At 36.1% G+C, this 25,284-nt stretch overlaps 1 protein-coding gene and 1 long non-coding RNA gene across 2 annotated transcripts in view; one reads left to right on the top strand and one right to left on the bottom strand.

Annotated features, from left to right (window-relative positions):
- Positions 1-25,284, top strand: part of xkr7 (XK, Kell blood group complex subunit-related family, member 7) — a 72,671-nt gene that overhangs the window by 22,007 nt on the left and 25,380 nt on the right. The window lies entirely within an intron of this gene.
- Positions 15,266-17,073, bottom strand: LOC122835697. The gene is made up of 3 exons (XR_006371345.1): positions 16,602-17,073; positions 15,734-16,038; positions 15,266-15,352 (listed from the first exon to the last, which is right to left on the bottom strand). It is a non-coding gene; the product is annotated as an uncharacterized LOC122835697 (long non-coding RNA).

Below are 25,284 nucleotides of genomic sequence, written 5' to 3'. Positions count from 1 at the left end.
AGGGTCTACTATATTTAGACCACCGAATGCACAATTCAGTAATCCCTCAAATCCAATTATATAACTAACAGAGGCAAAGATGCTTAATGAATTAAAGCCTTAATTTCTTTTTAAAATAAGCCCAAACATTTTATTCTGTGCTTTAAACTGTTTTCTGCACCACAATTACGTCTCTATTGGATAAATAGGAAATAAACAGACAAAGTTTGAAGAGAGGATTTGAGAGCAGCTCTTTAATCAATAACAAAGCAAGCTGTTGCCAAGCGTTTCCGCAGAAGGATTGGATGGGTTTTAAGTTCTCCACGTGGGATTTATGGAGTGAAACAGTGATAAATAAATTAAACAAAACAGATCAATTAATCAGAAATATTTAAAATGCTTGCAGGTCTTAGCAAAACTATTATAACCTGTAAGGTTTTTAGGGTCTGCGACAGACTGGCGACCTGTCCAGGGTGAACCCCGCCTCTCGCCCGGGACGCAGCTGGAGAGGAACCAGCAACCCTCCCGACCCCATTTAGGGAAGAAGGGTGTAAAGAAAATGGATGGATGAGGTTTTTAGGGTTTTATATGAGAGACCAACAGACATTAGCTGCGTTTTCACTGATCAAAACATTTCGCAAGTTGGAATTAGGAAAATAAATTTGCTTAATGGAAACGTGCCAATTTAAAAAAATAAATTATAAAATATTTCCCACTAGAATGAGGTGTAATTTTGGCTTTATCTAAATTAGTGAATTTCTCAAAACTGCAACAGAAACATTTTGTTTTTATGATAACACAAGTCACGTGATCAACAACCGGAGGTCACAACTGTTGAAAAGGACAAAGAAGACAACAGGAAGTGGATGTTTTTTATCACATGTATAAACTTAATAGCATTTTTTATTTACTGGAAACAATACAACTGCTAAATTATGTTGTTTTTCCAACACTGGTAGGGTATTGACCACGTTTTGCACTCGCTTGTCATGGAAACGCAGCTAATAAAGCAGGATTGAGAAGTGAAGGGCGACCGGTAACCTAATCCAATTAAGAATCTGTGATCAATTCTGGGCTTGAGATATTCTGACAAAACATTTCAGTCTTCAGATTTCTAAAGCTGGTGGAGAATTACCTCAAAGGGGCTTTTTCTGAAGATTTAAATAAATATGCATCCTATTTCTATATTTTTATTAGTAAAGATATTTAAAACCATGTATCATCAGTATTTTAATCACAATTATTCACCACTTTGTGTTAGGGAATCATAGAGGTCTTCAAACTCTGGATTTCTTTTTGGATCTTCCACAAGAGAACATAATAACTTTAGTTAAAAATCATAAAGAACCAACTCATGTTTTCAGATATAAACACAAGAACCAACGTAAGGTTTAGAAATTGTTCAGGATTTTTTCAGTGCAGTGTTTACCAACTTCATTACAAATATCAACTTCACATAAAAGAAATTGAACACCTTTTACAAATGTTTTGTTTTCTTTTGTTTCAAAACCAAAGGAAATAAGGAATGGATGAAAGAAAATAATGGCTCTTTAGCAATTGCAAAAAAAATTCTTATTGTAGATATTTATCAAAAATTATAGTTATAACATTTGCAGTTTTAAGGTTTTGAGGATAATTTATCCGGATTGTGCACAACAGTGTCTCTTTGGACTGTAAAGCTGCAAACTCCCAGTTTTGCAGAAAAACAAATCACAGTTTGTGGTTGTGAAATTCAGAGCTGCTAAAGGAGCTTTGAAGGAAAAAATAAAACTCGTGTTTCTGGTTCACATGAGCTCTGATGCAACCAGAAAGTTTAATTGAAGGTTTTTCCTTCAATGTCACGTTCTGTAGAAACTTGAGAAAATAAGAAAAAGGTCAAGAGGAGTGAATACTTTAGCAAGGTACTGTGGGTTGCTCCACAGTGAACTCTTCCTATATGATGAATTCTCAGCGTTTGTCCTTCTGGAGCGTTCTGACGCAGCAGACATTTCATGACCCACCAAAACATGAACTGACATGCATTACTCCACTATTTGAAACTCCTCACTCTCTTTTTGTCTTTATGCTATTTTTTTTTTTTTTGCTCCATCCTGTCTTTCATTATCAGAGTCCCATGTAACACCTGCTGCATTCAGACATGAGAACATCCAGAGTGGGGAAGACTTTCTTTAGCTCTCTTCCTGCAGCAGCTGTTGGTAAAACTGAATCCTGCTGGGAGGAAGAAATGGTCCCAACAGCTTTCCACATTCCAAACATTTCATTTGGTGGTGGAAGATCCTGAGGAGGATGGAAAAAAATCTGGTAAAATGATAAAAGAAAACATGAAAGTTGGAATTAGATACATAAAGAAAAAAAAAATGGCCCCACTTCCCATAATCCCAAGCAGCTGAAAGAGCTCATTGAGCAGCAGAAGCCAGTAGGACTGCTGCTCTGCTGTGGGTCACAATGTTCCCATTTCTCTGTGTTTCTTCTGCTGCAGCAGCAAGACTGAGTCTGCAGCCTCAAACCAAGGGCGACAGCAGCCAGAGGTCAAGGTCACAGGTTCAAATCCTCGAGCTGCGCTCGCAAGAGCAATGACTAACTGTTACAAAGAAGCAGAATCAAACTGATGAGTGAACCGAAGGTTTCATAACGCCAACATCCAACCAATTGCTATGTTTTCAGTATGTGAGGGATATTCCTCACTGTTGAATTTTTTGGAGACATTTTGGTCATTGCTGAGGTTTGTCTGCCCTGGTATTTTGGCTTCATTTACACAAAAAGTCACACAGCTCAATTTGAATTTTTTATTGAAATCAGATCATTCTTTTGGTTTTTTTGCACCGTTATTTCAATCCAATCAGAGTTTTACTTTTTGTGACATTGACTGTGACTTCTGTCGTCTGTTTGGATGCGTAGTGAGAACAAAGAGTGGTGGGATTGGGATGGGATTCACTTCACTTCTTTCATAAATTCGTAATTGTAAGGTTCAGCCACTGTTTACATCCTAATTTACTGTCTGGATTCTTCTGGTGCAGAATTGACGTAAAAGCTGCAAATGCGACACCTGTTCAGACTGCAGACGCTTTGAAAGGAATCTGACTAAATCTGAATTAATGCCACATAAGAAAGTGACAAATGTTTTGGGGAAGTGAAAAAATCAGAATTGGGCCATTCAGACTGTTGTGAAAAACACAAATATCAGCAAAAAAGCAGATTTGCGTCACGTTTTCCAGGCCAACACTCATAAGAAAGGTTGTAAACACCAAAATGGGGGAACATTGTTGTGTTGGTGGTGAACGTTGTGTGTCGGAAAAAGCAGGAGCTTCTTAAAGAGACAGAGGCCAATTTCAAGGTGTCAAATTGCAATGTCAAGTATTTTTTTTCTCTTTTCTTATGTTTGAAGTATACTAATTTTTCTAAGAACTAATGTTAGTATATTTACTGGATTGTTCTATAAAATGGATCCAAAAGGCTGGAAAATACATAAAGTTTCTGTTTGTGGTTTTGTGTTTTTATCGTGTAAATCACTGTGAAATGTGTCACACAAATACACCTGACTTGACCTGGCTGATAATTTTTCACTTTAATCATAATATACTGGGAAATCAGTATAAACTGGGTTTTTTACCAGTTAACAAAAATCATTCAACTGGGAGTTCTGAAAATGAATCTTAGTTGTTTTGTTTGCTTTGTGTTTTGTTTTACGTCGTAGTTTATAGTGGGTGCAATTAATAACTCAATCAAAACTAAAACCTCTCTAGAGTAAATCCAAGACACTTAGTGCTTTCCAACACACACACACACACACACACACACACACACACACACACACACGGTGTGGTTTGCTGTTTGGGACATGAGAGAATTCCCCGGAGCGTTTTCTGCACTGTTTGCTGTTTAAGCACTTCTAAGATACACAGACTCTGAGTATTGATAGCTTTTTGTTTTGCACAGTTCTGACACTCGATCAGTTTGATAAAGCACAGAAGCAACCTGAATGGATTAAAAAAATGTTTCTGTCCAAGTTTAAAATGACTTTAGCAGTCAGCACATTTTTTTAACTCAGATATTTCCCTGCATATCTTTGTCTTAGCCTATCTTTTTTTTTTTTTTTTTTATTACAGATTGCTTTTGTGCAGCCACTTATCTTTACATTTGAGAAAATCAAAAAGCTGTCAAAAACTGATAATGTTACATTTAGAACATCAAAAGTCTGCAGATTTTTTTAATTTTAATTTTTCCAGTTAGGAGAAGGAAGTCAAAGAGATCTAATTGGTTTAGAAGCTTCAATATGGAAGAGTAAATATAGCCCAGGAAAAATAATAATAATATTAATAAAAATAATTCTGACTTAAATGTCAGAATTTTAACTTTTGATCTCAGAAGGGTGAAGTCAGAACGCTGAACTCTGTTGTATAATAAACCATTTTCTTTTGGTATTTCCTCCCTTTGAAGCCAAAATTTTAATTGTTTCATTTTCCTGGGACAAAAGAAAAAGTTTTAAAGCATCTTTGGGGAAGTGAGAGTGCTCACTCTGTCTTTTTCTGTGTTGTCTGTAAGAACCCACACATCCATTTCATTTATTCCTGCAACAAACGTTTTTCCTTTAGAAACCTGCTCTATTTACAACAGGCAGCATTTTTTTGCTGGTGCAGATAAAAACTTCTCATACATATCTGGTAGTTTGTTTTTTGGCTTTTAAAAATAACTTAAAACAATAGAAAGGCTTGTTGTGTTTTATTTATATATTATGCTTTCCAGTAAAATGATATTTGTCGTTTCTAATTAACTGACTCCAGTTCAGATTCCTGTTGATATTTCACTTCAAAGTTTTAAAGTTAACTCTGAAACTGCAAACTTTTTTGCAGCTTTCTCAACATCGGAAAGTTGAGAAAGTAGAAAATATGAAGAAAAAACTCAAAAACACTTTATAGGTCCGTTACTATCTCCATTGCTATTGCTAGAAAAGCAGAAAGTTAGAATAAAAAAAATGTGGTTGAGGTTAAAACAGGATGTCCTGACCAGTATGTATTTATTTTGATGGAATAAGTGAAAGAGGTTCAGAAAGATCCTCCTATCCAGGACTGTTCTGTTCAGTCCGAAGCCTGGCAGAACGTCAACCTGACATTTACATTTCCCCTCATCAAACCAAACCATCTGCTCAGCGACGAGAGGAAGAGGGACAGACAAGTTGAGAGGAAGAAGAGGACACAAACAGAATACTAATGAAGAGATCAAACAGGAAGATGAATTAAAAGAAAGTGAAGAAGGATGATGGCGAGCGAGAGTAGATGATTCACGAGATGACATAAAAAAGAGGAAGTGAGGAGCGAAGAGAGAAGATGAGAAAGGAGGACAAGGAAGGGCAGCTGGATTGTAAAGATGATGAGTGGTGTGAAAAATATGGTAAATAATAGTGATAGGCTGTATGAGTGTGTTTGTTGCTTGGTGTGTGTTTGTGCTACAGGGTCAAATAGTGACATTCTCTGCCTACACACACTCTACTGTAAAAGTAACCTCATTTATTGTTCTAATATAGACATAACTCATTTATTCATTATCGCAGAAAAACATGAAAAAAAACCCAGACTGGAGCAACGTGTTGCAGAAAATCCTACATTTAATGATTTAAACTGACTGGGAGATCAGGAGTGGAAAGAGAAAAGAGGGAAGGGTTAATTACAACAGAACTGGTGCAACGAGAAAAGGGATTATTCATCTGATGGTTAGCGCTGTGAGGTGATTTTGGTTCAAATTTCAAATGATCTGCTACAGTATATTCTTATCTTATCTGTTTTTTCAGTTGTGCTGAGCCAGATAACCTGAAACCATGTTTGCCTCGGTTACCAGACAACTCTGAAAATGTTCTGCACCAACAAAACTGGAGCAAATCGTGTCCGTCTAACAATTCATACCATCCAATTAAGAGCTGCACCTCAGATTGCATTCTCAAGTAATCAGTATTCATCATGCCTACATAGTTTCTCTACCTTCAAATGAATCATAATTCTATTTATGAATATTTATATTTAAGTATTCAATTCTCAAATTAGATTTTGTAGTAAATCCTGTGATTATGGACACACACAGTAGTAAGATCTCTGGAATAAATTGGAGCACCATTTGAGAAAAACCTTCTCATCCCACATCAGTGTCTGACCTCACAAATGCAGTTCTTAAAGACTTGTCAGAAAATCACACAAACACAATCGTACAGCTCCTGGAAGAGTTGAATAGGTGAACAAAATACTTGGCAAAACTGTGAATGTGAGGGTAAACATCCTTCTGCATCAAAGGTTTGCATATGAATTACTGTCTCGCTGTAACATGAAATGTTTTCCCATTTCAACACATTATAAAAGAGTTCAGTCAAGACACAGCTCCTCGTGCACCTACCTGTCCATCAATCTGTCAGCTATCACGAAGAAATGCATCCCACTTTACCGAGTAAAAGATTCCAGCAGAGAACTCCGAACAAACGGGAAGCCTCTGTTATACAAATAAATTCACACACACACACACACACATCAAGTCATAGGAGAGGAGGAGTATCTGTCAGAGAGATGGATGGGTGAAACAACGAAGATCAAAAGCTTGTGAGTCTGTGTGCATGCAAGGAAGACGTAGCGTTATTCAGAGTGTGTTTGACAGATGGAAATGTTCGCAGTGAGGAAGAAACGGCATCCAGAGCCTCTGAAGTGTGTGGGTGTGTCTGACGCTTAGCAAGTTTGTGTTTTTAATTATCCTTTGACCACAGTTTATGAGAGAGTAATATAGGCAGCCTTATGCCAAAATTTAATCGAGAGTGATTAATGACCCTAATCATTTTAATTTCCGGTGTATTACCGCCCCTCCCCCCTTCCGGTGTATTACCGCCCCTCCCCCTTCCGTGTCAAGTTACCGCCCTCCCCAATCACCCCCGCTGTTATGACATCAGAGTTTTAAGATTAATACAATTAAAGAATGAAAAAACATTATGAGTTTAAATAATCTAGATTAATATACAATATAATATATTTAAATAGATTTGGGATGTTGTATTTACCTCGGGTTTCAATTGAATATCTTCCTGAGACATATCTTCCTGAGATGCGGTCCTGTTTTGTGGTGGGACAGAAATCCTCAGGATAGTTCTCCTGACCTCTGGGTCAACACATATGGCGGACAAGGAAACTCTATGTCTCAGAAAAACACATTTTTCAAAAGTTGGCATTTTCTGCAGGTCTCAGAATTTGCGCGGCAGAGGGTATAAGACTAGACAGGGGCTGAAATGGCCCCCCTCCTTTCTGCTGTGTGTGCCCCGGCCATGGCTGTGTGGCAGGGCTGACCCTAGGCTCTGAAAGAAAGGGTTTGACCCCAGTCCCTGCCATCGCTGTGTGTGTGCGGGCGTGTGCGTGTGTGTGAGTGTGTGTGTGTGCGCATGGGTGTCCCTGCGTAAGAGTAAACATACCTCTAAAGAAAACCTAAAGTTTAACTGTTTTACTGCATTATTTATGGTAGCAGAATTAGTCAGTGCTGACTGAGTTTGTGATTTCCTTCATCACTTAAATTTGAAACTCTTATAGATTTTTTTTTTTCCTGTAACACTTGCTAGTGTGATACATGTCCTAAAAGTTCCTCATCTGTAAATTTTATTTCTGAAGAATATGTACGGGGACTAAACAGGCCTTGGTGAAGCTACTCATATGTATCTTTCAGCTTTCCCTAAAGTTGAAAATTTTTACATTGCACAACCACGCTCCAAGAGTTGCTCCAACATTTCTTTTTTTTTTTTTTTTACCTTTAACTAATTAATCACTACTTTTGTCTTTGAGTTATATGCTGTATGTTTCTTGGCCCTAATGATGCTTTCCCTTCATCCATTATCTTACACACTTGAGTAATCCTGTGAATATAAGAACCTGTAGTATTTACTAGCAGTCATATTGCCTGAATTGTTCCACCTAAGTTTTCAGTCAGTTCACTCTTAACAACTACTTAATTCAGTTAAACCTGAATTGATTCGTGTTCACAGAACCAGTTTTGCAGCTACAATCTGAACTAGTTCTTGCTCGTTAAGCTAAAAATAAAGCAGAAAGCACACTATAGGTCATGCTGTGATTAGTTATTTAGTTATTACTAGTTTATTGTAGTTAGGGCAGATATAATAAAGTTATCTATGTTGACAGTAATTAAAAAGTACCGGTCCGCCATAAAATGGCTTATTGTTACAAATAAAACGACTGTTTCACAAAGAAGTGCTTCGCAGCCATTATGTTGTTTTTGCTCAAATAAATTGCATTTTAAAATGTTTTATCTAAACTGCTGCTCTCATTCATGTATTTTAACTGTTTAATCTACAATAAACAAAACGTTTTAATGAAAAGCATTTTTGTAACTGCGCTTACCTTTTACCTTCTTATTACCATTAAGTCAGTCCTTATATCGAGTTGCTATATTGATATAGAACACAATAAGAATCCAATTACAATCCTTTGAGTCTGACAATCTCAAAGGGGAGTGAAGGCAAGAAAATATAACAATAAAAAGTTCAAATCTGTAATTTTTGAAGATATCGCAAATGCCTGCATAACTAAAATCCCTGTAGTACCTGGATTTCTATTGATTTATTGAATATGTAAATATTTATGAATGGCCATTCAGGTTTTATATAGTTTTTTTTTTCTTTCTTTTGGTGTTTGTTGCACAAATTTAAATATATGAAGGATATCAACCAACAATTCAATCAATGAATTTGTGTTTTTTTCTTAAATACTCCCTCTCACGGTGAATTGCTTACATCTTCTGACAGCTAGTCCAACTTATGATAACATTGACTAGGTTTGCTATTGGTACACTTTACCTAAAAATAAAAATAATAAAATTAAATTAAACATACTCACTACACAACCGTGCTCCAAGAGTTGGTCACAATATGGTGAATTGTTTTGTTGCCGATAAAATTATCTACAGCTTTTGTTCCTTGGTCCTAATGATGCGTCTGTTCACTAATGTTCACTAACAGACAGTGCGCCTCTTGTAATTGATAAGCTTATAAATGATCAATGCAAAGCATCAGTATGCGTTAAAGAAGATCTATCAGTCAGATTAAGTCAAATTTCATCAAACTCAAAGCAATCAAAATTCTATTTCTCTGAAAGGTAATCTTTCCTTTTCAGGGACTGTATGAAAGGAATCATTGAAATATATTATGAAATATACTATGAAATATTTAATTTGCAGAATCCCCATAATAAAACTTCAATTGTGAATTGAATGATTACATTGCATCTAGACACAAAATAATCAACTGTTAATTAGTAATCGTAAAATGACTAACAAGATCTGATCAGACAAGAAACTTGACCACCTAAAGTGATTTCTCACATTGAACCGTCTGACTTTCTGTAGCTGACTAAATTTAACCTTACCAAAGTTTTGGCCTTAGAGCAAACAGGTACTGAGTTTGAAGCGTGGATCAGACGCCTTCAGCCATCTGCTAAAGCTAGACTCCGGCCTTCCTCACTGTAAAATAAAACATCAGACTTTAAACAAAAAAGTTCAAGTGAACATCACTTAATTATTATCAACTTATTGTTTGTACTCGTCTTAAACAAGTGGCAGGAACGTTTGGTTAAAAAAATAAAGCTTTACAAGTCAATCTATTTAAGTTGAGTCCATGCAACAACTAAAATAAAAAGTGAACTATTTGAAAGTAGCGAGGATTTTGGGTGGTAAAAGTTTAACATCTTAACACATCCAGACACTACCTCATTTCTGCTCAAACAAACGGAAAAATTTTGAACAGTACAACTATGTCAAATAATGAGACCGTGTGTCTTTAATCTATGTAACAAATATATTGCTGCTGCTGCTGTAAGCAGAAAATAAAAGAAGTTTTGCAGAGAATAACATTTTGGATGAGTTTAAGAACTCATTTTGGATGAGTTTAAGAATATTGTTTGCCAAAATCACACAGTGTAACTACACATGTCTTTTATATGATGCAGTAATTGAATCTTTTAAGGCAATTGCTTTGCATAAATGTAAGTAAATACAACCTATTTTCCTGCTCCACATACTTAGCTAACAGTTTGCCAATTAACTTCCCAGTCTGAACTTCTGGGCAACGTCTTGATTCAGTCAAATCTTCTATCCTAGATCTCCTGAACTCCAACATTCTTCTACATATCGGTACATATGTGAATGTTTTGCTGGTCTTCAGCATGCTTTGAATGCAGTATCTGGTTTCTCTTACTTTAACCCGCCCAACTTGCACCTGATTGGCATGTTAGTCTTTGATTCCCTCCCAGTGAGGCGGTGCTTCACAAAGCAAACTGTTTGTCAAACCGTTGATCTGCCTGGTGGCTGTTTCAGAAGATGAGGAAACACGGTGACTGAGTTTTAGACAGTACTGGTTTTAGACAGTACTTTTTATTGTAGCTGCTCATGTAGCTTTTTTTTTTTTTTACTGGATGGCAGTCCTAAAAGTACATGTCTTTAAAATATGAATAAATACGTACAATTCCATAGTTATTTGATCCAGCGGTTATAGAAGTTTGGTAATAATGCAATTCTGGCATTGTGCTTTCTTAATGTAAGTATTTCTGCTACTGGACAAGAAATAGTGTTAAAAGAGGATTTAGAAAGAAAATAGTTGATATTTGTATTTACTGAGAGCAAGGCTGTGACTAGTTATCAGGACAGAATGAGAACTGAAAAACTGTTGGGTCCACATGACCAAGGAGGGAACCGGTCATCTGCTCCAACAATTTATTAGTCTTTAGGAAATATTTTTGGACACAAGGAGCAGGAACATAACAACATCAGATGTATTTTTCATCCCTATATCAGTGATTTAAAACTATATTTAATTTTGCATCATCTTATTTTATTTTTTCACCCATAGAAAAGTCTAATGTGTTTATTATGAGTAGGATTAACCAAGCTGAAGAAGAGAAAAGAGAAATAAATATTCATTGGTACAGAATCGAATCAGCAGATATAAACTTATGAAACTATTGAAACTTTCAAGAATTTTATGTTGTGTAAGGTATTTAAGAAAATAATACTGAATCTGTGCTCACAAATTTCTTTATCTGGTTGTTATCTCTAAACTACGTTTACTTTTTATGTTGAACACCAGACCTCTTGCCTCTTTTTCACAGTTTTTTCACTTAGTTCCACGACTGCAGTGGATTTTATAGTCAATGTTAAAATCCAACACAGAGTCTGAAGCGATGGAGGAAATTTATGTCAATATGGAACCTGTTGGACAAACTGCATCTAATCACACAGGTAAGAATGAAGTTACAGAGAAATCTAGTATGTATGTTATTCAATTTTTTCTAATGTTAAGGTTTTTGTTAAGGTTGGAGCAGCTCCAAAGAGAGGCTCGGCCTCGGTGTGGTCGTATTCTTGGGATTCCTGAATGTTTTTATTCTGGCTGAACTCATAGGCCTCAGTGTACACAGTGAGTCTTTTTCTAGTCATCTTACAGATGTAAACTGAGTAAATGTTATGTTTCTGTTTTTTCTACTGATCAAATAGCGAGGGTTTAAAAAAGAATAAAGCTTGATGACTCAAAGTGTTGCAGAGAGGTGAAACATTACACCATGTTACATGAGTTTGATTCATTCTCAGTAATGGTTGCATCTGCAGCCGTTTAGGTTAGCGTGTCTTTAATATCTCCTCTTTTTCAAACTATTTACCAAACAATTTATTTTTCAGTGTTACCTCAGTTTAAATTCTACAGGTGTAACCAAAATCATGAAACTATTTTATAAGTCTTAGGTGAAAATACGATGCCACTTCATTTTTTTTTTTTTTTTTGCAAACATGTTTGTTGATTTTTTTCCCAGCTCATAACATGACAGCAGATTTTTCTGACATCGGCAACATGCTGACTGAACAGAACAGCAAGTTTCTCTCCATGAACTCTAACTTCACTGAAACGGCTCCACGAGCTGAAGAGACTTTAAGGTTTGTCAAAACTTTAACAAATTTGTATCTCTTTAAAAACTGAATTCTACTCTGAATTGTAGAGTATCACTAAAACCTTTCCTTTTTGGTTTAAATGAGTATAATGTAAGTGACCAACTTTTTTGAATTTATTAAGTGCTCTATCATTTTTGTGTGCTAAAGAATAACGATGTAAAGCAAACTAAACTTTGAAACTTTGATTCTTTTTTCCTTACAGATCAGACAAACATCAGTTGTTCCTGTTAATCCAGGGTCTGCGGAAGAAGAGAAGAGCAGATCCAGTATTGATGGATGATTAGGATTTGTGTTCACTGTGATATTATTCATCAATAATAATGTAGCTTATTAGTATGCTGTTACATAAAACCGTAAAGATAAATTGTACGCTTCCAACTGTTGTGACTTATAAAGCAACAATTTTACCGGTTGTTCTCCGTGTTTCTCTTTCTTGTTAAAACTCTGACACGATAAACAAACGTTGGAGGATGGTTTTATGCGGAGGATCGTTTTAGCACGATGCGCTCTGATTGTGTCTTAATGTGACTTTTACTACGAGACTTTATGGAACTCCAGTTGTGTCCGGTAATAATGGACTAAGCTCTATCTTGGTAGATTGTTTTTATTTCCAATTATTTACTATCATTTGTAATAAAGTAACGTCAACACCACACATTCAGCTGTGAGGAGTTTGTTCTAGTCATCTTAAAGATGGCAAGAGTCAATGTCCTGTTGATTCTGAGTAACTGAATGATTAACTGAATGACATTTTATTCATTTCAGAGTTCAACCAGCGAGGTTATTCATTTTGTGGCGGTCCTAGTCTTAGAAAGAAAGAACCAAAGATAGAAAGCAGTAAATGTTCATGTTGGTTCCAAAGGCTTCTCCTGAAAATATGGATCAAATCAGGGTAGGAAACATCATTTTTACATCATTGGGATATTAAAAGTCTTTTATCTAAACATCTTATGAGTAGGTTTTTATTGTTTCCTTAAAACTATTTAAGGAGTGTTGATTTCATCTAAAATTTTAAGGCTAAAAAAGAAAATGATGCTTGGAGGCACAGAGTGACACAGCTTAGTGTTGGGACAGATGTAGAGGGGTTAAGCAAGGCTGTAGTAAGCGCTGATACCAACTCAGTACTTTATGATTATATATTTTTCTCCAATTCGCGCTTGTAGAAAATATCAACATGTACAAAACTGAGAAACTCTATCAATAAGAAACCCTAAGAAAAACAGCCAAGGGGGTAGTTAGTAAAAACAAAAGAGGTCGTAAAACATGTAACCTAAACAACCAGCAACCCAATTCAGGTGTGATAACTGATCTACGATCTGAGCCCGGTTCAAATCTCGGTCAAGCTGTTAACAAAACAAAAATAATTTAGGGTCTGAGAAACACAGAATTTAACGGTTTCACAAGAAGATAAACAGACAGTCCTGACCTCCAGGTCAGTTCATACACACATAACGAAGAGAACACTTTAACCAGACTGAATGTGAACTAAAGTAATAACAAAATGATAATACCGAAAATTCTCTAACACTGTCGCATGGGAGCAGGCATAGCGGTGATGTTCAAGAAGAAATTTGGTCGAGTCTCAGAGTTAAAGGAGCAGAGTGAGTCAAACTAGTTATTAAAAAGTCTTTGTTTAGGAAAAAATGTTTTATGTTTTTGCAATTCATTCAAATCTATGATTTCAACAGCAAGGGCTAAATCATATCCTGTTTTGTACTTTTAATGTATGTCCTAATAGAGAAGCTGCCGGGGCAGTGTGCTGTCCTGACACATGATCAACGTTTCATCTACTGTCTGGTAAACATACCACAGTCAATTATACTGCTGAGGACCATGAGTTGTTTTGTTATTCAATCTGTTAACTGTATCGTTCCTATTATCTGTCTCAAATCACAAAGAAAAAAGCCAGCCAGCCATGTATGTCAACCTCAGACAGAGTCTGGAAGACATGAAATCTCACTGCTTACAAAATGGTGTCAGTAGGATATCAATACCCCAGTTGTAGGAACTACTGTGGATAAATGACTATTATAAATACCCTTAAATCTTCTTCTTCTTACTGGGAATAATTAAACGGTTTGTTTGTCTCATGTCTCCCCTCTCAGAATTGGATGTGGCCTGGACCAGCTGCAATGGTCAAAGGTTTCTTTAAAGAGACAAATATCTCCATCACAGTGAAAAGTCTATCCTGTGTTGGGTTACAGCTTCAAATGCAAGTCATGTAGTACATTTTCATTGTTTTATTAGCTTTAAAACCTATATGATCCCTTAAAATTTTAGATGAAATCAACACTCCTTAAATAGTTTTAAGGAAACAATAAAAACCTACTCATAAGATGTTTAGATAAAAGACTTTTAATATCCCAATGATGTAAAAATGATGTTTCCTACCCTGATTTGATCCATATTTTCAGGAGAAGCCTTTGGAACCAACATGAACATTTACTGCTTTCTATCTTTGGTTCTTTCTTTCTAAGACTAGGACCGCCACAAAATGAATAACCTCGCTGGTTGAACTCTGAAATGAATAAAATGTCATTCAGTTAATCATTCAGTTACTCAGAATCAACAGGACATTGACTCTTGCCATCTTTAAGATGACTAGAACAAACTCCTCACAGCTGAATGTGTGGTGTTGACGTTACTTTATTACAAATGATAGTAAATAATTGGAAATAAAAACAATCTACCAAGATAGAGCTTAGTCCATTATTACCGGACACAACTGGAGTTCCATAAAGTCTCGTAGTAAAAGTCACATTAAGACACAATCAGAACGCATCGTGCTAAAACGATCCTCCGCATAAAACCATCCTCCAACGTTTGTTTATCGTGTCAGAGTTTTAACAAGAAAGAGAAACACGGAGAACAACCGGTAAAATTGTTGCTTTATAAGTCACAACAGTTGGAAGCGTACAATTTATCTTTACGGTTTTATGTAACAGCATACTAATAAGCTACATTATTATTGATGAATAATATCACAGTGAACACAAATCCTAATCATCCATCAATACTGGATCTGCTCTTCTCTTCTTCCGCAGACCCTGGATTAACAGGAACAACTGATGTTTGTCTGATCTGTAAGAAAAAAAGAATCAAAGTTTCAAAGTTTAATTTGCTTTACATCGTTATTCTTTAGCACACAAAATGATAGAGCACTTAATAAATTCAAAAAAGTTGGTCACTTGCATTATACTCATTTAAACCAAAAAGGAAAGGTTTTAGTGATACTCTACAATTCAGAGTAGAATTCAGTTTTTAAAGAGATACAAATTTTTAAAGTTTTGACAAACCTTAAAGTCTCTTCAGCTCGTGGCGCTTTCAGTGAAGTTAGAGTTCATGGAGAGAAACTTGCTGTTCTGTTCAGTCAGCATGTTGCCGATGTCAGAAAAATCTGCTGTCATGTTATGAGCTGTGAAAAAAAATAAACAAACATGTTTGCAGAAAAAAAAGAAGTGGCATCGTATTTTCACCTAAGACTTATAAAATAGTTTCATGATTTTGGTTACACCTGTAGAATTTAAACTGAGGTAACACTGAAAAATAAATTGTTTGGTAAATAGTTTGAAAAAGAGGAGATATTAAAGACACGCTAACCTAAACGGCTGCAGATGCAACCATTGCTGAGAATGAATCAAACTCATGTAACATGGTGTAATGTTTCACCTCTCTGCAACACTTTGAGTCATCAAGCTTTATTCTTTTTTAAACCCTCGCTATTTGATCAGTAGAAAAAACAGAAACATAACATTTACTCAGTTTACATCTGTAAGATGACTAGAAAAAGACTCACTGTGTACACTGAGGCCTATGAGTTCAGCCAGAATAAAAACATTCAGGAATCCCAAGAATACGACCACACCGAGGCCGAGCCTCTCTTTGGAGCTGCTCCAACCTTAACAAAAACCTTAACATTAGAAAAAATTGAATAACATACATACTAGATTTCTCTGTAACTTCATTCTTACCTGTGTGATTAGATGCAGTTTGTCCAACAGGTTCCATATTGACATAAATTTCCTCCATCGCTTCAGACTCTGTGTTGGATTTTAACATTGACTATAAAATCCACTGCAGTCGTGGAACTAAGTGAAAAAACTGTGAAAAAGAGGCAAGAGGTCTGGTGTTCAACATAAAAAGTAAACGTAGTTTAGAGATAACAACCAGATAAAGAAATTTGTGAGCACAGATTCAGTATTATTTTCTTAAATACCTTACACAACATAAAATTCTTGAAAGTTTCAATAGTTTCATAAGTTTATATCTGCTGATTCGATTCTGTACCAATGAATATTTATTTCTCGTTTCTTCTTCAGCTTGGTTAATCCTACTCATAATAAACACATTAGACTTTTCTATGGGTGAAAAATAAGATGATGCAAAATTAAATATAGTTTTAAATCACTGATATAAGGATGAAAAATACATCTGATGTTGTTATGTTCCTGCTCCTTGTGTCCAAAAATATTTCCTAAAGACTAATAAATTGTTGGAGCAGATGACCGGTTCCCTCCTTGGTCATGTGGACCCAACAGTTTTTCAGTTCTCATTCTGTCCTGATAACTAGTCACAGCCTTGCTCTCAGTAAATACAAATATCAACTATTTTCTTTCTAAATCCTCTTTTAACACTATTTCTTGTCCAGTAGCAGAAATACTTACATTAAGAAAGCACAATGCCAGAATTGCATTATTACCAAACTTCTATAACCGCTGGATCAAATAACTATGGAATTGTACGTATTTATTCATATTTTAAAGACATGTACTTTTAGGACTGCCATCCAGTAAAAAAAAAAAAAAGCTACATGAGCAGCTACAATAAAAAGTACTGTCTAAAACCAGTACTGTCTAAAACTCAGTCACCGTGTTTCCTCATCTTCTGAAACAGCCACCAGGCAGATCAACGGTTTGACAAACAGTTTGCTTTGTGAAGCACCGCCTCACTGGGAGGGAATCAAAAGGCTAACATGCCAATCAGGTGCAAGTTGGGCGGGTTAAAGTAAGAGAAACCAGATACTGCATTCAAAGCATGCTGAAGACCAGCAAGCCAAACATTCACATATGTACCGATATGTAGAAGAATGTTGGAGTTCAGGAGATCTAGGATAGAAGATTTGACTGAATCAAGACGTTGCCCAGAAGTTCAGACTGGGAAGTTAATTGGCAAACTGTTAGCTAAGTATGTGGAGCAGGAAAATAGGTTGTATTTACTTACATTTATGCAAAGCAATTGCCTTAAAAGATTCAATTACTGCATCATATAAAAGACATGTGTAGTTACACTGTGTGATTTTGGCAAACAATATTCTTAAACTCATCCAAAATGAGTTCTTAAACTCATCCAAAATGTTATTCTCTGCAAAACTTCTTTTATTTTCTGCTTACAGCAGCAGCAGCAATATATTTGTTACATAGATTAAAGACACACGGTCTCATTATTTGACATAGTTGTACTGTTCAAAATTTTTCAGTTTGTTTGAGCAGAAATGAGGTAGTGTCTGGATGTGTTAAGATGTTAAACTTTTACCACCCAAAATCCTCGCTACTTTCAAATAGTTCACTTTTTATTTTAGTTGTTGCATGGACTCAACTTAAATAGATTGACTTGTAAAGCTTTATTTTTTAACCAAACGTTCCTGCCACTTGTTTAAGATGAGTACAAACAATAAGTTGATAATAATTAAGTGATGTTCACTTGAACTTTTTTGTTTAAAGTCTGATGTTTTATTTTACAGTGAGGAAGGCCGGAGTCTAGCTTTAGCAGATGGCTGAAGGCGTCTGATCCACGCTTCAAACTCAGTACCTGTTTGCTCTAAGGCCAAAACTTTGGTAAGGTTAAATTTAGTCAGCTACAGAAAGTCAGACGGTTCAATGTGAGAAATCACTTTAGGTGGTCAAGTTTCTTGTCTGATCAGATCTTGTTAGTCATTTACATAGCACGATTACTAATTAACAGTTGATTATTTTGTGTCTAGATGCAATGTAATCATTCAATTCACAATTGAAGTTTTATTATGGGGATTCTGCAAATTAAATATTTCATAGTATATTTCATAATATATTTCAATGATTCCTTTCATACAGTCCCTGAAAAGGAAAGATTACCTTTCAGAGAAATAGAATTTTGATTGCTTTGAGTTTGATGAAATTTGACTTAATCTGACTGATAGATCTTCTTTAACGCATACTGATGCTTTGCATTGATCATTTATAAGCTTATCAATTACAAGAGGCGCACTGTCTGTTAGTGAACATTAGTGAACAGACGGCATCATTAGGACCAAGGAACAAAAGCTGTAGATAATTTTATCGGCAACAAAACAATTCACCATATTGTGACCAACTCTTGGAGCACGGTTGTGTAGTGAGTATGTTTAATTTAATTTTATTATTTTATTTTTAGGTAAAGTGTACCAATAGCAAACCTAGTCAATGTTATCATAAGTTGGACTAGCTGTCAGAAGATGTAAGCAATTCACCGTGAGAGGGAGTATTTAAGAAAAAAACACAAATTCATTGATTGAATTGTTGGTTGATATCCTTCATATATTTAAATTTGTGCAACAAACACCAAAAGAAAGAAAAAAAACTATATAAAACCTGAATGGCCATTCATAAATATTTACATATTCAATAAATCGATAGAAATCCAGGTACTACAGGGATTTTAGTTATGCAGGCATTTGCGATATCTTCAAAATTACAGATTTGAACTTTTTATTGTTATATTTTCTTTTCACTCCCCTTTGAGATTGTCAGACTCAAAGGATTGTAATTGGATTCTTATTGTGTTCTATATCAATATAGCAACTCGATATAAGGACTGACTTAATGGTAATAAGAAGGTAAAAGGTAAGCGCAGTTACAAAAATGCTTTTCATTAAAACGTTTTGTTTATTGTAGATTAAACAGTTAAAATACATGAATAAGAGCAGCAGTTTAGATAAAACATTTTAAAATGCAATTTATTTGAGCAAAAACAACATAATGGCTGCGAAGCACTTCTTTGTGAAACAGTCGCTTTTATTTGTAACAATAAGCCATTTTATGGCGGACCGGGTACTTTTTTCATTACTGTCAACATAGATAACTTTATTATATCTGCCCTAACTACAATAAACTAGTAATAACTAAATAACTAATCACAGCATGACCTATAGTGTGCTTTCTGCTTTATTTTTAGCTTAACGAGCAAGAACTAGTTCAGATTGTAGCTGCAAAACTGGTTCTGTGAACACGAATCAATTCAGGTTTAACTGAATTAAGTAGTTGTTAAGAGTGAACTGACTGAAAACTTAGGTGGAACAATTCAGGCAATATGACTGCTAGTAAATACTACAAGTTCTTATATTCACAGGATTACTCAAGTGTGTAAGATAATGGATGAAGGGAAAGCATCATTAGGGCCAAGAAACATACAGCATATAACTCAAAGACAAAAGTAGTGATTAATTAGATTAAGTTAAAAAAAAAATAAATAAAAGAATTCCCATGTTGGAGCAACTCTTGGAGCGTGGTTGTGCAATGTAAAAAATTTTCAACTTTAGGGAAAGCTGAAAGATACATATGAGTAGCTTCACCAAGGCCTGTTTAGTATCTGTAGGATATTCTTCAGAAATACATTTACAGATGAGGGACTTTTAAGGACATGTATCACACTAGCAAGTGTTACAGGAAAAAAAAAAATCTATAAGAGTTTCAAATTTAAGTGATGAAGGAAATCACAAACTCAGTCAGCACTGACTAATTCTGCTACCATAAATAATGCAGTAAAACAGTTAAACTTTAGGTTTTCTTTAGAGGTATGTTTACTTCAGAGGGACACCCATGCGCGCACCGACACACACACGCATACGCACGCACACACACAGCGATGGCAGGGGCCCGGGGGTCAGCCCTGCCCCACGCACACACACACACACACATACACGCCCATGGTGGGGCGATGTCAGCCCCTTTCTACTCTTATGCCCTCTGCCGCGCAAATTCTGAGACCTGCAGAAAATGCCAACTTTTTGAAAAATGTGTTTTTTCTGAGACATAGAGGAAAATAAATCGTAGGAGCCCTCTCCCGCCCAAATTCTGGGACCTACAGAAAATGCCAACTTTTTGAAAAATGTGTTTTTTCTGAGACATAGAGGAAAATAAATCGTAGGGGCCCTAACCCAAGCAAATTCCCAAGAGCCAATAGTGAATATGCCTGGTGATCAGAGGTCAGGAGAACTATCCTGAGGGATTTCTGTCCTCACCTCACACAGGGTGTATGTGCGACACATACTCTTGACACACAGATGGCAGGACCGCATCTCCCGCTTCACGTCTTAGGAAGATATTCAATTGAAACCCGAGGTAAATACAACATCCCAAATCTATTTAAATATATTATATTGTATATTAATCTAGATTATTTAAACTCATAATGTTTTTTCATTCTTTAATTGTATTAATCTTAAAACTCTGATGTCATAACAGATGGGGTGATTGGGGGGAGGGGCGGTAATACACCGGAAGTGGGGGAGGGGCGGTAATACACCGGAAGGGGGGAGGGGCGGTAATACACCGGAAATTAAAATGATTAGGGTCATTAATCACTCTCGATTAAATTTTGGCATAAGGCTGCCTATATTACTCTCTTTTATGTTCTGGAAAAAAAAAAAAGCATCTCACAAACATGAAAGGGAGACTTGTTTGTTTTAGTATTTTAATGTCAGTCACACTGCAAAAACACACAATCTAACCAAGTACTTTTTGTTTAGTTTGTAGGGCAAATATATTAAGACAAAACTAGCTCAAAAATAACTCATACACAAGATACAGAAGCTGGTTTTAAGTCAATAATTCCTTGATATTGATTTTAAAAAGTACTAGCTCCATTGGTAGCATAATTTTCTTATTAGATGGGGAAATTGTCTTGTGATAAGTAAATTTATCTGCTAGTGGAGCTGGAACTTTTTCATCCATGTTAAGGATTTATTGACTTCAAACAAACTCTGATTTCTTGCTGAATAGATACTTAGTTAGTTTTGTCTTATTTCAAGTGTAATAAGATTTTCACTCTAGAAATGCGACTGAAAATATTTGGTAAGATTTGGTGTTTTTGCAGTGCAGCTGCTGATTTCCTCACATTTAGGATCTGATCCCACTTGTGCGCTCACCTTAAACGTTTCAACTTCGTCAACATTCTTCAGATGCTTCAGCGTGATTTTGATCCGCGTTGCAGCAGGTTTATTTTAGCATCTTCCCTGTGTGTTCTTTCTCACTGTTTGCATCATCTCGCTCGCGGCTAAGAAGGCTCATTCTTCCTCCCAGGGGTTCTGCTGGATGTTGCCAAGCACACGAAAGTCAAACTGCTCATCAGCACCTGATGGCTGTGGCAGAAAGTTTCCTACAGTGCTGAGTAAAGCGGAGAGAGAGAAAGTCTGTTTGGAATCCTTCACCTGCTTATTCTGGCACCAAAGTAGATTAACTTCTGACAAGAAATATTTAAAATATGAATTTTAGATTGATGCATTTTATGAGTTTTCTGAAGTACAAAAACACAGACAGGAAAAGGAATTTTTAGATGGAGAACGTTGCGAACTGTATGAAGAAATATGAAATATTTTGGACGAATCAGGGCAGAAATCACACTGCAGAGTTCTGATTCACATTTTTGCCGGCATGTTGATGGTTTACAGGTGGTTCATTTTTCCAGAAAAGTCCATGTATTTTTGGAACTAACATATTAGTGCATGTTGAAAAAATGTTATATGTGGATCTCAAAAAACAAAAAAATTGACATCCACCACAACTCCCCTAAATAAAATCAGCTGCAGCAAATTAATCAAGACTTTATTTGTGTGTAAGTAACTTTTTAAAATCATTTTTAAAAAGATTACATTTTCCAGCACATGTCTGTTACCATTAGCGCTTTTGTCCCCGAGTGTATTACTAAATCTTACATTACATCTTACATGTGTGTTGCTCTTGGATTCTTCCTTTCAGTCCAATTTAAAATCATTTAACTCAATTCAAAAATGCTGCATTTATTCCGAAGGGGAAGTGAATATTGTGCTACGTTGCTAGCAAATTAATTTTCAAGCAGCAGAGATGATATTCCACAGTAAAATATTCTAGATGACACAATCAGTTGTTGGGTAGCACTGCTAATCCACCTCATTTGCTTTTGCCACTCCTCTTTAAATGTGTTTTACGGTTGGAAGTCCAAGCAGAGAGATGTTGGAGTAGGGGATGTGATTAATAGAGGAGAGGGTTTAAACGAGGTCATACCTAAGGTATTATTTGAGGTTTTGGAGATGCTAATCATCTGTAAAAACAATATCTTGTTGGCATGGTTACGTATCATGGTAACTGTGGAAATGAGCAAAATCCTTCCAGCTGCACAGCATTCAGAATCAGAGGGAATAAATATCCAAACATGCAACGGCTCAACCAAAAGTAAAAACATGAACAAGTTAAAGTGAAAAAGTTCTCTTTTTTATTAATCTAGCAGAAATAATATTGATAATCACAACTGAGTAAAATCAGAAAAAGTTTAGTCTAATATGGAGTCTATTATTATTATTATTATTATTATTATTATTATTATTATTATTATTATTATTATTATTATTATTATTATTATTATTATTATTATTATTTTACCAACATATTCCTTCTGACTGGAAAATCCCAACTTAAATCTGTTGGATCATTTGTGGATCTTACGAACAGGTCTGTAAATGTTTGACTGTTTGTGAGAGTGAAAGTGTATTCACTTCATCATCTTCCTCTGATTAGTTATTGTTTATATTCACAGTGTGAAGCACACAAACCGCCATAAACACCGACACACTTTGAAAGCAGAAATCAGATCCATTTATCCTGCGTACTTCTCATCATGCACACTTTAACCGCCTCCCTGAGAGCCATCCTGCTCTTTTCATATAACATGCATTCCTCATTAGACTCATTCAGAACAATTAGACCCGTTTGAACGGACTGGCAGCTGCCACACTCACAGGGAATCTCTTTGACTCCTTCACTTGTCAGGGTGTGGCTCCGCACAGGAAAACTTTGACTCTGTGGAGAGAGACGCAGAAGAGCAGCTGGTGTTGGTATCAAACAGTTTGTCTTCCACGTGACTCTTCACATTAATGTACAATTATTTACCTCTCATTTCACCTCTAGAGTGATGAACCTTCTTCCTTAAAAATATTGGACACTATTTTTACCTTTTGCTGTGGTTTACATCAGCATGGAGGATCATGTGCTGCTAAAAGGCTGTGAAATTCTCACAGGAGTTTTTGGAGAGGGAGATGCTTGGTGTTTGGTAACCTGTTAGTGGTTACTAACAAGGTTTGTTTTTGTTTTTCTTGTTGTTTTTATTTGGGGGTTTTTGCAACCAGAATAACTTAATTTGTGGTGCTACTTTAGAAATTTTTGCAAAGAATGTTGCTGTATTTATGTATGTAGATAAATGATCACATGCTAACTTGACATTGAGTAATTCTGAGGCTGCAGTGTAGTAAGAAATACTGCCACCTACAGGTGGGAGTTAGCAGTCACTTTATGCCAATGTTTCTGACCATTTTTTGCATAAAATTTGCAAAAAAATCACAATTATTCATCAGCATGAAGAAAGCTGGTTTTCTGTTGGTTTTGTGTGAATTTTCTGCGCTCCTTTGTGCTTTTTCAGCAAGTCGTAATCAGTCAGGGAAGCGTATCTGCCACGACCGACTAGGGCTTTGAGACAGAAAGACTCAAACAGATGAACTGGTTAAGGATTATTTTCTATGGTCATGAAAAGTGAAATAGCTACACTTTTCAGTGTTTTATTTGTTAAAAATTAAAACAAATTATAATTTCACCAAAACCAGCTATTTTTGTGTTGGTTTAACAGAAAACAGAACAGTCCAAAGGGTGTGAATACTTTTCCAATCTCCTGTTGCTCTGAAGCTGTAGGACTCTCCCAGTCTCAGACTTTTACTCCAAACCATCCAGGCGGTAGAAATGGATTTAAATCCAGCTGGTCTTGGTGGGAAATCTGGAACCGCAAACCTAAATTCAACATTCCCTGGAAGTGTTCCTGACTTCCTGACTCAGTATCCAGCTGTTGTTCTTGACCGGCCGTGATGAAGGAGCATCTAAGCGACGTGTGAAATGTGGGTCAGCATCTGGAGCGGCTGGCTGAGGAGACCTGGGAGACACTTCATGATGCCTGGAGCATGACGGCGGCGGCTGCTGGTTTGAGTTTTTCTCTGGTCTCATCAGGGTGTGTGCATTCACTGTGTAATGCAGATCCAGTTTACAGCATTCATTTAAAAACTAATTTTCTCTCTGGCTTATCTCTGAATAAATATATTATTTTCCAGGGGCGGGGGAAGAAAATGAAGAGCTTTACCAAGGCAGAAAATGCGAGTGCTGTGTGAATACTACAGCCTTCCTGAGGGCGAGTTGACATATTTAACAAATGATCCATCTGCTTTCAAATGTCTTCCCTTCAGTGCTGCTCAGCTTCAGTAACAGGAACTCAGCTGCTGGTCTGTAGTTTCTCCTCTGTAAAGAGAAACTACAGTCTGACTTCCTGTTTTAACTTTAAAGCTTTTTGTGTTTTTCATCTTTCTGTTTGATATTTGGAGATGGGAAAATGTCTGAATGTATGTTTCTGGTTTCTGTACTTCTCTTTGAGGCATTTCACCTCAATAATCAGTGTTCCAAGTTTGCAAGCTCTTAGTTTTCAGTCGTAGCTGTCAACTTTGCAGCACACACGAATGGTGTTTGTTTTCACACCTGATAGTCCATCACACTCGGTTCATTTTGGGACTAAAACTGCAACATTTGTTACATTTTCAGCTGCTGTGGATTGTTTTGACACTGCAAAGTGTCAAAACAATCCAAACCATTTAAAAAACTTGTTCACCTCGTCGCCTGTGGGGGCGCTGCATCAAGAGGAAAGGACACAAAAACCTCTGAAGAAGACAGGAGTGCAACTTCAATCTTTGCAATATGAAAACAAAAATGGAGTGGCATCAGATTTCAGTGGTTGTAAGATTTTACAAGCAATTTCTCCCACTGGTGCTCCTGTGTTTGTTTCAGCTGCATTTACCCAGAATTCACTGCTCTGTAGTCCGCAGTCTCCAGTCTGCTTCATGCATTCAAACCACACCAACCTGTTCATACAAAGAACTAAAAAGTGCTGGTGTGAATTCACTCCAAAGATTGAAGCTTGAAGATGATGACAGAACCACATAATCTGCAAAAAGCAAACATTTTCTGACATAAAGCATTTTGAACTGCCTGGTTGCTTTAATGTGCTGTTCAAAAAAACTCAACTTGTTTTTGTTGTGGGAAAATGATAAAC

This window comes from Gambusia affinis, linkage group LG01 (genome assembly GCF_019740435.1).
Source record: "Gambusia affinis linkage group LG01, SWU_Gaff_1.0, whole genome shotgun sequence".
NCBI classification, from domain to species: domain Eukaryota; kingdom Metazoa; phylum Chordata; class Actinopteri; order Cyprinodontiformes; family Poeciliidae; genus Gambusia; species Gambusia affinis.
The sequence above is the reverse complement of the archived record's forward strand: the minus strand, read 5'-3'. Positions and strand labels throughout refer to the sequence as shown.